At 48.3% G+C, this 12406-nt stretch overlaps 1 protein-coding gene across 14 annotated transcripts in view; it reads right to left on the bottom strand.

Moving 5' to 3' along the window:
• The window catches only part of ARVCF (ARVCF delta catenin family member), a 269139-nt gene that overhangs the window by 131072 nt on the left and 125661 nt on the right, over positions 1-12406 (bottom strand). The gene's annotated exons all lie outside the window — the stretch shown is intronic.

Genomic DNA, 12406 nt, shown 5'->3' with positions numbered 1-12406 from the left:
ATTTCGGTCACAACTCACCGGCCCCCGCAGCGAGAAACCCCGAAGACAACACAGAGCCTGGATCCAGGCTGAGCCTCCAGCCCGTGCCGTGAACTCCTTACATACTCCTGTGGATGGCTTCCAGCTCTGGGAAACTATGAAGAAAGCTGAAGTTTTCAAAAGCACATTACAACACGCCAGGCACCCAGTAGCTCCCAAACTTCCCCGTCGGCGGACAGCCAGCTTCCCGCGCTCACACGAGGCCAGGGAGCCCACGGAAGACAAGTCTGGCTGTTTGCCTTGTCCCTCCAAAACAAGGAGTACCAGGCTACAGAGGTTTATCTTCTCTACAGCTCATATTACTTCAACAGACAGCTAAATATAGTAAAATGGTGATTATTCAGCACATCTTTAAAGCAACAATTTCCCTCCCAATTAATTTCCAGTTCCTCAGATTAATTATCTACTCAAATTTTCTTGATGCACACACTGCAAGAAGCCGAATGCATTTCCTGTAAATTAAACTGCCTTCAGAGATAATGATGCTCCTAGAAGGACTTTGCCTAAGCGAAGAATCAAAACCCCGGTTCCACGGAATCTGCCGGGATGGGCAAGAGGCAGAAACCAACATCTCCGGACAGTGAAACTCCGGAGCTTGAACCCGAACAAGAAGTCGCTTCACTTGTCCTCAGGGTAACAGCCCTAACCCAGTAACAAGCAGCAGCTCTTCATCAGCACAAACAAGAACAAAACTTAATCAAAAAAAAAAAATCAAACAAAAAACAACAGTCAGCGATAATCACTGTTGCTCACAACTTCAGCCACCGAGGAGCTGTACTCAGGAGCCATAAGGTCTCCTGAGCCTGCAGATGGTCCAGACCTGTTTCTGTGAGAACAGCGACAAAGCTCCTGTACGTTTCTGTCAATACCTGACTGGAAACTTGAGGAGAAGAGCCCAAAGCAGACCCTCTGCAGAGCGACCAAGTTCTTCCTTGGCGCTGTCGGACCAGAAGACCACAGGAGCAGCTGTGACCGTGCTCTGGTGCGCCCGCCGCGGGGAGAAGAAAGCAGAGACCTTTCTCCACCCAGAGCCAGGAGAAGACACATTCCGACAGCTCCTTACTTCTCCTTGGCATTTCTTTGCTCTCCTACTCTGTGGCCTGATCCCGGCAGGGGCAGTGCTCCCGACTCCTCAGAACAGAGCAGGAGGGCTGTTTGAGCACAGTACCTGCCAACCCCCTTTGCTCAGAACAGCGGCTGTACGGAAGTCCTTGGTGGAAGAGAAACCACCATCTTTTCAGGGAGGAAAGTGGCCCCCGAGCCGCTTCCCCGTCCCTGGGCAAAGGGGACAGAGCTGTGGAGGGTGAAGCCGTCACCTCCAAGCGCCATCACTCAGGACTCTGCCCCGCTCAGACGGCAATGGCGGCCAAAGCTCCGTCCCCCTCCCTGGTTTCTTACCACCTTTCTTTTGGATTCTTTTGCTGCTGTTGAGGGTTGGAGCCCAGCTCCCTGGTCACGCTCCTGACACGTTCCCACCGGACACTGGCTGTGGGATGTGCTCCTGGCCCAGCGGCAGTGGGGCTCGCGCTGGCCCAGCGTCTACACCCTGCCTTCGCGTTGTCCCCTGCCGGCACGGACACCCTGCTTCACACCACAGGTCACTTCAGCGTCGCACAGCCAGAACACGAGGTGGGGGCGGAAAAAAAGTTTCTTACTCCTGAAAGCTGTCATTTGAGCACAACAAAAGGGAACTCTGAGATTAAAGCACTGTCAGAAATCAAATATCTGCTAAAAGCTGACACAATTCAAGCCTGTCTAGATTACTAACGAGGTGTAAGTGGAAATGCACAATCAGACAACAGAAAGAAGGCAGGGTTAGCGTACTATACCCTGATCTTATAAAATATTTAAGCAAAGCATATGACCATTGATAATACGCACTTTGACTGAACAATGGGCTGCATATAAACAACTTTTTTTTCCCCAGACCTTCAGCGTATGGGTTTCTGCGGGGGAGGGAGGAAAGAAAGTTAGTTAAAGGAAGAAATAAAACAACATACACACAGGGACACATTCCAAGTATTTACGGTACAGCCCCTGTAAAGTGTATTTGTAATATTGTACACGTTCTAGTTTAGAAACAGACACAGGTCCACACTCATAGACTCGGAAACCTTTAAGTTCTCGGGGAAACATACACAGGAGGAACGATTCTGCTGAGAACAAAGCTCTCGCGCGTGCCCCCAGCCAGCGGCTCCGTGGGCCGTGCTCTGCACCAGCCGAACAACTCTGTGCTTTAATGATTGACAGGGCCCCCACCCCAGCTAAGGCAGGCGGGCAGCTCCCCAGGACGATAAACGCACTGAATCGCGGTATTTTTAATTCACCTGCTTAAAATTCAAACAAAGAAGCTTTTTTTGAGAGGACGTAGAATACCAAAAAAAGAAGCCTGGGTAACAGAAGTAAATTTAGTTTCTCTTCTTCTGGATCTCACACTTCGCCAGGTCCCCGTTGCCGTTCACGAGCTGACCCATGGCCAACGCCTCGGCAGGGTCCCCCCCGCTCCGCACCTCAGCCCAGAAAAGCCCCTGAAGAACTAAGCCGGCAGTGATAATTTCTACTAAGAAACACCCGGTGAGAGACGGTCATTATTTGCACGCCTTGCTCCTATGCTAAACAGGCTGAAATCGGGCAAAAGCAAGTTCTGCAGGAGCTCACACAGCACACCACAAGAACAATCCACCTGGTTACCAACCAGCCAGCAGCAGAAGGCTTGCATGGAGAAGACATTCCAGGTATAGGCATGTGACAGATGACGATTCACGGGAAGACGTGGCAGAAAAGGTGAACAGTTTTTTTAATCTGAAAAAGCCAAAGCCTTGAGAGGAGTTCAATTATTGTCTTTAAGCCCGAGAGTGACCCTTCTTAAACTGAAACATTCTTGTACAGATGCAGTAAATCTCACCGTCATCATCACCACCACCATCCAAACACTACGAGGTTTCTGTGACGGAGCTGATGTTACTCAAAGGTCCAAGAGACAACGCGGACTCTGTTCTCCAGAGTCACAGCTACTGCACCTCGCGTGCCAGAAAAACACCGTACCAGCTAGAGCAGCTATGAAGAAAGAGATGATAAACAGAAAATACAAAAATATAACTAGAAACAAATTCTACTCTGGAAATTTGTATTTTTCAAGGCATTTCAACCTGTAACACTAACCCCCCCCTTTAGAAGCCGGAGTGGCAAAGTCTACGCTGCGAGGACACTTCCAGTGCTCAGGTCTGCCCGCAGCTCTCCTCACCTACAGACTGGAAACGAATTAAAACACGATTTCCAGAAGCACAAGTTTTCCACTATATTTGCAACTATCGTATGCATTTAGGCTCTTCGCCATTTGAAAAGTGTTTCTTTAAACTGATGCCCATCGTATACAAAACAGAGACAAAAGCTATAAGAAAGTTAATTAAGTCCTGGGATAATCCTCATACTGGACAATCATACCGTTTTATCCCCAAAATGCAACCAATACTGGAGACATAAAATATTAAAAAATGTTTTAGGCAGATATCTCTACTCCTCACAAGTACTGCAGGATGGAGCTGCAAGTTCTGCCGCGATTGCTGGGTTTATAAATAACTGGATTCGAATTAAACCCAGAAGAGGAATGAAAAATTGATGTTATACTACAAGTTTTGGCTTGAGGTTTTCCACCACCCCCCCCCCATAAAGTTGAAATATTGATGCCATTTTTACAACCATGAATAAAAGAATGACTCTTCTGCCAGTGAAGGTGCCCAGGACACCCCGGCACAGGGGCCGCGCTCCCAGGACAGCATCGCCCCTACCTGCTCAACGGGCACCCGGCGCGGGGGGGAAGGAGCTGGGTCAGGTCAGGAGGCTGAAATCCCAGGAGGTGACCTACATCTTACTCGGGGAGAGATTCATTCAAATTTCATAAAGCTATTGAGCGAGTAAGGCAGGCAGAAAGGACGCGGGTATCGAAAGGGGAATTACTGATGCCCTGAATTTAAAACACAGAAGTCGCCCACCGAGAGACACGCCGGCTCACAAACAGCCCGTGCTGGAAGGGGCCGGCAGAGAAGGTGCATTCTGGGACATGTCAATTAAAATTAAGAATGAAATAACTCTGTGCAACGGTGCTGAATGGCATCTTCTCTCAAGAGACCGCAAGTTCAAATTGAGATTTCAGCTGTGCAATCAGATTTCCATTCTTAACCCTTTCGCTTCTGATGCGATCGATCGGCTCACGGCAGCCGCCTCTCTCCTCCAACTCTCCACCAAATCCAAAGACACTTTGCAGAGTCCTGTCTCTGCCCGGAGCCCGGCGGCCCGACGGTGACGGTGCTGCCACCAGAATTAGTGAGACGCCAGAAAGGCAAACCAGCTCTCAGTGACCATGACCCCCATCGGAACCGAATCCAGAATTTCGGCGAGCAGAAAGCCATTGAGACGTGCACTGAACAGTGCGCTTCGGTCCCTTGTTACAACCATTCAGACTCCACAAGGATTTTGAGAAGTTTGTCCTCCACAGTCGCCAGGGCCAGCATTTAGTTTATTCTGCCCAAGGGAGAAGGTGGTGTATCCCTCACCCCACCCATCTTTAAAAAGCATTTATCTATAATTTACACCCAGGAGAATGCCAATTCTCCCTGTCCCTTTAAAAGAAAACCGTGGATCTTTTAGAAGAATAGAACAAAACACTTCAGGGAATTTTAAATACAGGAAGGAGGGATAAGAGCACGGGGGAAGAACCCAACAGCCTTCGTAAATATTTCTGTGACTCCAGCTGCCAAAACAGTATCCACATCGCGTCCCGCGGCCAAGTGTCTTTGAACACAAGAAAATTCAGAGAGCAACAACCCTGGGAACACCCCTCCGCCGGCAGTGCATTTGCAGCACGTCAGCCGGGACGCGGCTCGTCCCCCCCCATCCTCACCCCCACGGCAGAGGCCGGTGGCACCCCCGTCTCTTTCCGGAAAGTCTCTGGAATCCAGCCAAGCCCGGGATGGGTGTTCTACAATATTTGCTACGCCTCTTCCTACAGGCGGCAAAGGAAGAAAATCACATTTTATTCGAGTGTTGAGAAGTTTGTGTTGGCACTGTTATGCTGAAATTTTGAAGTGTCAGCTTTGGGGAAGAAAGAAATAGAAAAATAAATTGATCCCATGTAACTGAAACACAAAGATGATTCTGACTGGAGTCTCCAAAACCAAGAAGCAGAAAAAGCTACTGATTAACAGTGTGTCACACTGGATTTAAAGCAACTCGCAGGCAGATGTTTCAGTTCCTACTGACACACCAAGACCAGCACCCAGATTGTCAAAATCCTTCAGTGGGTGACGCAGCACTCGTTAATCCATCTCTAATCACATTTGCAGTTGGTGTGTACCAGCTGGACAGGTCTGAAAGCCGGTCCCTCGTTTTGGTTGCCCAGATAGCTGCGGCTTTCTCTTTTGAAGATTTGGCCCTTGAGGAAACGGTAGGAAAGAATACACTTTTAAAACCACCATATTAAAAAGAACCAGAACATTTTTAACAATGGAACTCAACCACGTTCTCACTTCACAGTCTCACAGAGTTGATGGAAAATACCTATTTTTCTATGTTAAAACACAGAAACAGCTACAAATACAAAGGCCTGTCTGTCGCCGTTACACAAATAATGAATTAGCACATCTTGGCCCCTCCTTGCGCCGCCACAGCCAGGAGAGGAGGGTGTCGCGTCACCTTCTGTTTGCTTCAGATTTCCTCAGCGTTATCCAGGGAAGGCTTTTTTGCCGTCTCCCGCATCTAAAATGATTGATGGCTGCTGGTTTTGATGTAATTACAAATGGCTCTTCCCTCCAGAAATAACCTGCTAAAACGAATATTGTACCTTAGAAGCAAAGCATTAGCCTTAGAAATTGCCAAGGGTCCGCACTCATACATAGCCCTGGTATTGCTGTGCCACTGGCTGGTGTCACCACTGTCACTGACGGATGAAAAGCTGAATAGGAAAGAGAAAAGAAATGCGATGTGATAAGATCACATCATAAAATACAAGATAAATGTGTCGCCGTGACCAAGATGCATTCTAACCTCAGGTAATAAAACAACATGTCATGGTAGAAAGAGAAAGAACGACCCAGATGAGACAAAATTGCTAAGGACAAATGTGAAGTGTTCCTCGTCTAGCATACACTTACATACATCTACTCAACATTTACATATGCTAATGTGAGAAATGCCATTTTTTAAAACTCTTGTAAACATACCACAGTCCATTCCTTCCAGGCAAAGAGGAGAATGAAGAACCACAACGTACGATAAGGTTATAGAAAAGCCGGGGGTGGGCAGAGGACGGGAGCTGCGGCATCAGGCTCCGACTCTCGCTGCGGGGACACCACCATCCCGCGGGGTGAACCAGTGCGGAACCAGCAGACTTCAGAGTTTCCATATATTTTATTAAATATCTACCAACTTGCCTGCCAGTGCTAGAAGGCAAGGACAGGCTTTCCATGGAACTGATTCATTGAAATTTCACCCAGAAAGCAGTGTCCTTCACTCCCCCAGCCAGCGGTGCTCCCCCCAGTGTTGGCTCCCACCCCCCCGGCCCCACTCGCTGCCCCTTCCCAGGCAGGACGGCAGAACTTTGCCCCCCCCTCCTCCTTGCAAACCAGCCACAGGGTTCATCTGTAACAGCACCGAAATTAGGCAAAGCGCTTCTGAAGTCCTCACCAAGGCAGCGTAGGTTTCAACGCACGTGTTAACCAGGGCCGTGCACGCCTTCCATCCTTCTGTTCTGGCAATATTTAAGTACTGCCCTTCTGATGCCCCAGCAAGGTGAGAAGGTCACAATCTCACACCAGCTGGGAACGGGGTCATCAAGTGCTGCTTCAGGAGGGGCTTCCACCTGCTCCCCGTCTTTACCCAAACGAGCAACAGGTGAGAACACCCAGAGGGAAACACCTCAGCAACCAAACCCACAAGCCCAACCACCTCTTTCACAAGCATTCAAGCATCACATAACCCTCACACGATATGAAGACCGCTTCTCCTCAGGTATCAAGATACCAGTGTATTTATAAGATCAACAAGAAAAAAAGAAGAAAAAAAAAAAAGGGAAAAAGTAACCAGACGGTAAAGAATTTCTTTTCCAGCACAGCAGCCAATTCAAAGTATCACCAGCTCAACAGAAGACAACCATGGCATCGTCATGAACACGCCAAGCAGCACTTAGGGGAAGTAATGAAAACATATACTTTTTGAAGTTACCAGCACAGAAATAACCACTCTCTTTTCATTAAAGTCAACTCTCAGAATCATTAGTTACCTTTTTTTTTAAAAAAAGAAAAAAAAAAAAGAAAAGGTGTCAGCAATGCAGGAGTTGAAGGGGACAAGGGGACATCTCACAGGCAGGTGCTGTGAAAGCAGCCAGAGTTAGATTTGACAATAGTAAGCAGCATCAACACGTACTTTATAAATAAAATCTACAAAGTCACTCTTCACTTTCACAGCATCTGGCATTTAAGCTGAAATCTTTTACAACCCAGGGAAAGAGTATTTATAACCGTTCCCTCATTAGAGCCTCATAAGAAGTGATCTATGGAGAGCTGCGCTCTTAAGCTAGTGGAACCCATATCCAGGATTCACCAGAGACTCGGAACGGCAGAGAGATCACCAGGACAGCCCAGCCAGGCAGCACTGGTCTCCCAGAACATATTGCTGGTCTTACAGAGGAGCCGATAACCAACGTAACTGAGGCCAGTAACATAAAGCACCTGCTGGAATAAGTTTAAATGCCAATGCATTCCTCCTAATTTAATGTATATGAACAATAGGAGAATTACTCCGGCCACCACTGCCGCCATTAGGAAGAAGGTTGAAGAAGGACAAAAGAGGACCACAAGTCAGCAAGGTGACTGGGAGAGACGCCGCGCTGGGGAGAACCTCCGCCTGGGCTGATGCAGGACCAGAGCAGTCGCTCCATAGAGGCGATGCCAACGCGAGACGGTGGTGCCAGGGAACAGCTTCTAGACGCCGTTTCAATTAAAGAGTTATGGTCTGGTTTAGCAGCGATTAACATGGATTCAGGAAGATGTGGATAGAGAAATCCAGCCACCCACATAATCTGTTTTACAAATAAGTCATTTTGAATATCCAAACCAAAATAACTTGGAGTGCATTACTGTAAGGCAGTGCTGTAGGAAGTACAATAACCTTACGTACTGGCTTCCTCAGCAAACCTTCCTCCCCAGCTGCTTGGAACGTAGCACACTCAAGAGCCTGTACTAAACTCCATCTCATTGAGATCCGGAAAGCTCCGCCGTCTCCGTGCAATGTTCTGCTGTAACCGCTGGTGGATTCCAGCGCACTGGAACAGCTGCCCAGGGAGAGGGTTGAGTCGCCATCCCTAGAGGCGTTTAAGAAACATCTAGAGTTGGCACTTCAGGGCATGCTCTAGTGACAGAGGTTGTAGGTTGTTTTGTTTGTGGTGGGTTTTTTTGGGTGGTTTTTTTTTGTGTGTGCGTGTGTATGGTTGGACTCGATGATCTCAAAGGTCCTTTCCAACCATGAAGATTCTATGATCCCTTTGTTAAACGCGTCACAAACCCGACCAGGCACCGCACCTGCTGCCCTGCCCGAAGCCCAGGGGGCCTTTACTGCCCTAACGCTGAATTCACCCGAGAACCACGTTATGAAAAGGGGGGGATGCAAACAGCTTCACATGCAAAACCTGCTGCAGTAATTTGGAAGAGTTTACAAGTCAAACAGCAGAATAATCCTGATGGCAACACAGGAACCCTTTACATCTCAGGGCTCTACCGTCCATAAACAAATTGTGCTTTTATTATCCTTTAGCAGCTCCTTAATGAACTACAAGGTTGTAAGTTGAAAAATCTTCTGAATGTTCAGGATGACTCTGATCAGCGTTACACTACACAGAGCTCCAGAGTAACGCTACTTAAATTAAAACCATCATCTCATCTCCTCCATATATATACACACACACACACACGAAAATACATTCTCCGTGGTACAAAAATACGCCCTCACACCCTGGTTTCATTTCAGGCTTTCAGGAATAGCTCTTTCTCCGAACGTTACAATAGTCTGGCTGTGAAAGTTTTACTAAAAATAAAAGTTCAGAGCTGTGCCAAGCGATTTAGCTTATGGAGGCAGAAACTCCCAAGCACAAAAATTCTTCAGGTTTACTTAGAACAGTTTTCACTTTGTTTTTTGAAGGCTGAAGTGTTGTGATGCTGAGGAGAGCTGTGTGGGCTTAGCCAAAAGGGAAGACTCAGGCGTTTCAGTTTCCTGCCGTAAGCAGGTGTGGGCTCGATTCATCAAAGAGGCAGAGAACCACCGAAGTAATGGATTTTCCCATTACTGCAGCACACAGGGAGCACTCAGCCTGCGGAATCACCATCCCTTCGTAAGGCAGAATGGATCTGGCCTGCCCATTCGCAGGTACAAAAGACTACGATTCCTTGGAGAAAGTGAGATTCCAGCCCCTGCGGGCTCAGGAAGCTGCTCCCAGGGACAGTCAGAGCTGTTCTCAGCTTTGGCACACGGACAGTCCAACGCCTGGCTGCAACCTGGTGAGACGCGCGAGACACAAAGGACACCGAGAAACTTAAAGCTATCAAAGTTTGAGTTTCAGCTTTACTTTTATCCCAGAACTGGAAATACTCTCTCTCTAGTCTCAAGATTTATACCAGGGACTCCTTTCACTCTTAAACCTCTCCTCTTGCTATTTATTCCAAGGTTGGGACACAGGGAGGAACCATCAGGTGCCCCTCTTCCTTAAAAGGAAAAACAAACCCAGAGAAAACCTCCGGGCAAATCCTACATTCCATTTCTCACCAGAAACAAAACCTTTGAACATAAACTAAACGTCACCTCCGCTACCCTAACCTTACCACTTTGTTCCTCCCTGGTTTATTTTCCATAATGAGCATTTCTACATTATAAAAGACCTTGAGTGTACATACATTTAAAAAAAAAAAAAGTATTTACTTTTAGTAACTGCAGTGTAACTTAAGCAAAAAAAGCAGCCAGGCCAATTCTCCCTGTGCTCCTGCTGCAGCCCCAGCGCGTCCCAGCCACGGGGAAGGACCCCACGTGCAAACCCCTCCATCGAGAGGTAAAGCCACTTCTCCACAACAAAGTTCCAAAGTTACGCACCCGAGTTAGGCAGTAACTGCCTGAAGAGTTACCACATCCCCCATCCCGCAGGGAACTGCTGCCTCTGCAGCGGAGCTGGCAGAAGGGACCGTGTGCCACCACCCAGTTCAGCATCTCAGTACCTGAGTCACGAAACGCATCCCCTGTGCCCCGCTCTGCCACAGAGGTCACAACTGCTGGCACAGGGTTTACTTTGGGGAGCAGGGGGGAGTCGACATTGTAGACTGCGGCATCTCTTCACTCCAAGGCAGCTGAGCACCCTGGAGCTGTGCCAGGCCCATACGCACACCGGGCAGCCCGTTGTATGTGAGAATCCGCGTGTGAATCCATATGGAGATCCACGTTAAAAATTAAGCTCCCTTCGTACTTGTTTTTTTTCTAGTACGGTTTGCCCAGTTGTTTGGAAAGCCACAGAATCACAGAACGGTTTGGGTTGAAGGGACCTTAAAGGCCACCCAGTGCCACCCCTGCCCTGGGCAGGGACACCTCCCTCCAGCCCAGGCTGCTCCAAGCCCCGTCCATCCCGGCCTCAAACTCGATGATGCTTTTGCCTGCTGCAGCTCCACGCACCTTGCTTCCACGAGATTTCCATTGCCGGTACAGACCCCCAACGCATTAACCACCTTTTCATCCCGCCACGTCTAAGATTTCACACTCTTCCACGTCGCTCGATGATCTCAAAGGTCCTTTCCAACCACGAAGATTCTATGATCAGTATCATCCTCCAGAGAAATGCTTCTGCGACCAAGCGCTGAGGAAGGACAGCCTTACTGAGCTCGGTGCCTGAATTAGGAACGTTAGAGAAGTATTTTCTGAAGCAGGAATAACACAGAACTGAAGAGTTTTTGGCAAAAGTCATTTTAAGTGACTCCTTTCCCCTTCACAACTTCATGGCCCTGAGGCAAGCCAGCGCTCAGGGTTTCAGATCCAGATCAAAGCTGTACGTCATCCAGTGACCGCACATATTTTAACAGTTCCAGACTTGAAGATCCTTCTGAATTTCATGAACTCCACACCTGCATTCAGGCCACTGCACAACGTCAACCGCAGATACCCAGCGTAGACCCCCGCAGGCTCCATCCCCCACCAGCGGGACGGGAACGGCCAAGGGAGAACCCCAAGAAGGTGACACCTGCCCTGCACACTCTTGGCCACAAAAACAGGTTTTAGCACTTGTGCTCCCAGGCACAGCGGTGCTTTTGTGGCCCAGCACTTCAGGAAGCATGACTGCTCCCAGCAGAACCCAGAAGGACAGTTAAAAGTTACTCTTGGTTCATTTTAATTACGATTTTATAACTGTCTTTACTCAGATTTTAATGTGAGGAGTCTCTAAACGCATTAGGTCTCTAGTTAATGTGGCAGAAGTCCCTTCTAGTACCTCTCCCACTTTTGTCTGCACGGATTGGGTAGACTTGCTACTCACCTCCAAGTCATTTATCCATTTGGCTTAGTTTTACTTAATTGTGATCATTAAAGCTAAAAGATTACTTACTAAAGGCCCTGTAACTGCACAATAAATTTCTCTGACAACTCACGGTTTAAAACTACTGCCTTTCATTAAGTAACGCATTCTCCAATACACTCTTGTGGCATCAGCCTGATCAGTTCTGCAAAGAGCCCAGAGCGAATCAAGAGCCCTCGCTCCACCAGAAAAGCCGGAGCAGCACAGCTCTGCCTGATCCTCACCTGTGACAGGCAGCACGGAAATTAAAACCATGGGGGTTTTTTGTTTTGATACAGAAGAATAATGCATAAGTTAACTGAAGTACATGACCTAAAGTCATTAACTATAACCTTCCACTCTCCCTCAAAGCTTTTCTCCCTAGCAGACCAGAAAACCCAGAGGAGCAGAACCCAGCCCTACTGCACAGGCCGAGACACTAACCACCCCTCTCCTACAGCCAGCATTCTGCTCCTTACCCCCGGGGGGTTTTGAAAAAAAAAAAAAAAAAAAAAAGAAAAAAAAAACCAAAAAACACTCCAACCCAAAATCCCACAGAGCTGCTAACGATATCCATCTATCTAAAAGTCAACAACCTGTTGGGTGGGATGGGACAGGGACTCCGGCCAGGCAGCAGGAGCAGGACCACACCGAGAACGTCCCCCCTCCCTCCCCCAGGAGCCCTCGCGCAGCATGACACCCCAGGCCAGAGCAGGGCTCGTCCCCCACCAGGGGCTGCCCACAGACAGACAACAGCCCAAAGGGACACTGTCCCCCCCGAAGCCACCGTCCTGT

This window comes from Larus michahellis, chromosome 13, assembly GCF_964199755.1.
Source record: "Larus michahellis chromosome 13, bLarMic1.1, whole genome shotgun sequence".
Taxonomy (NCBI): Eukaryota; Metazoa; Chordata; class Aves; order Charadriiformes; family Laridae; genus Larus; species Larus michahellis.
The sequence above is the reverse complement of the archived record's forward strand: the minus strand, read 5'-3'. Positions and strand labels throughout refer to the sequence as shown.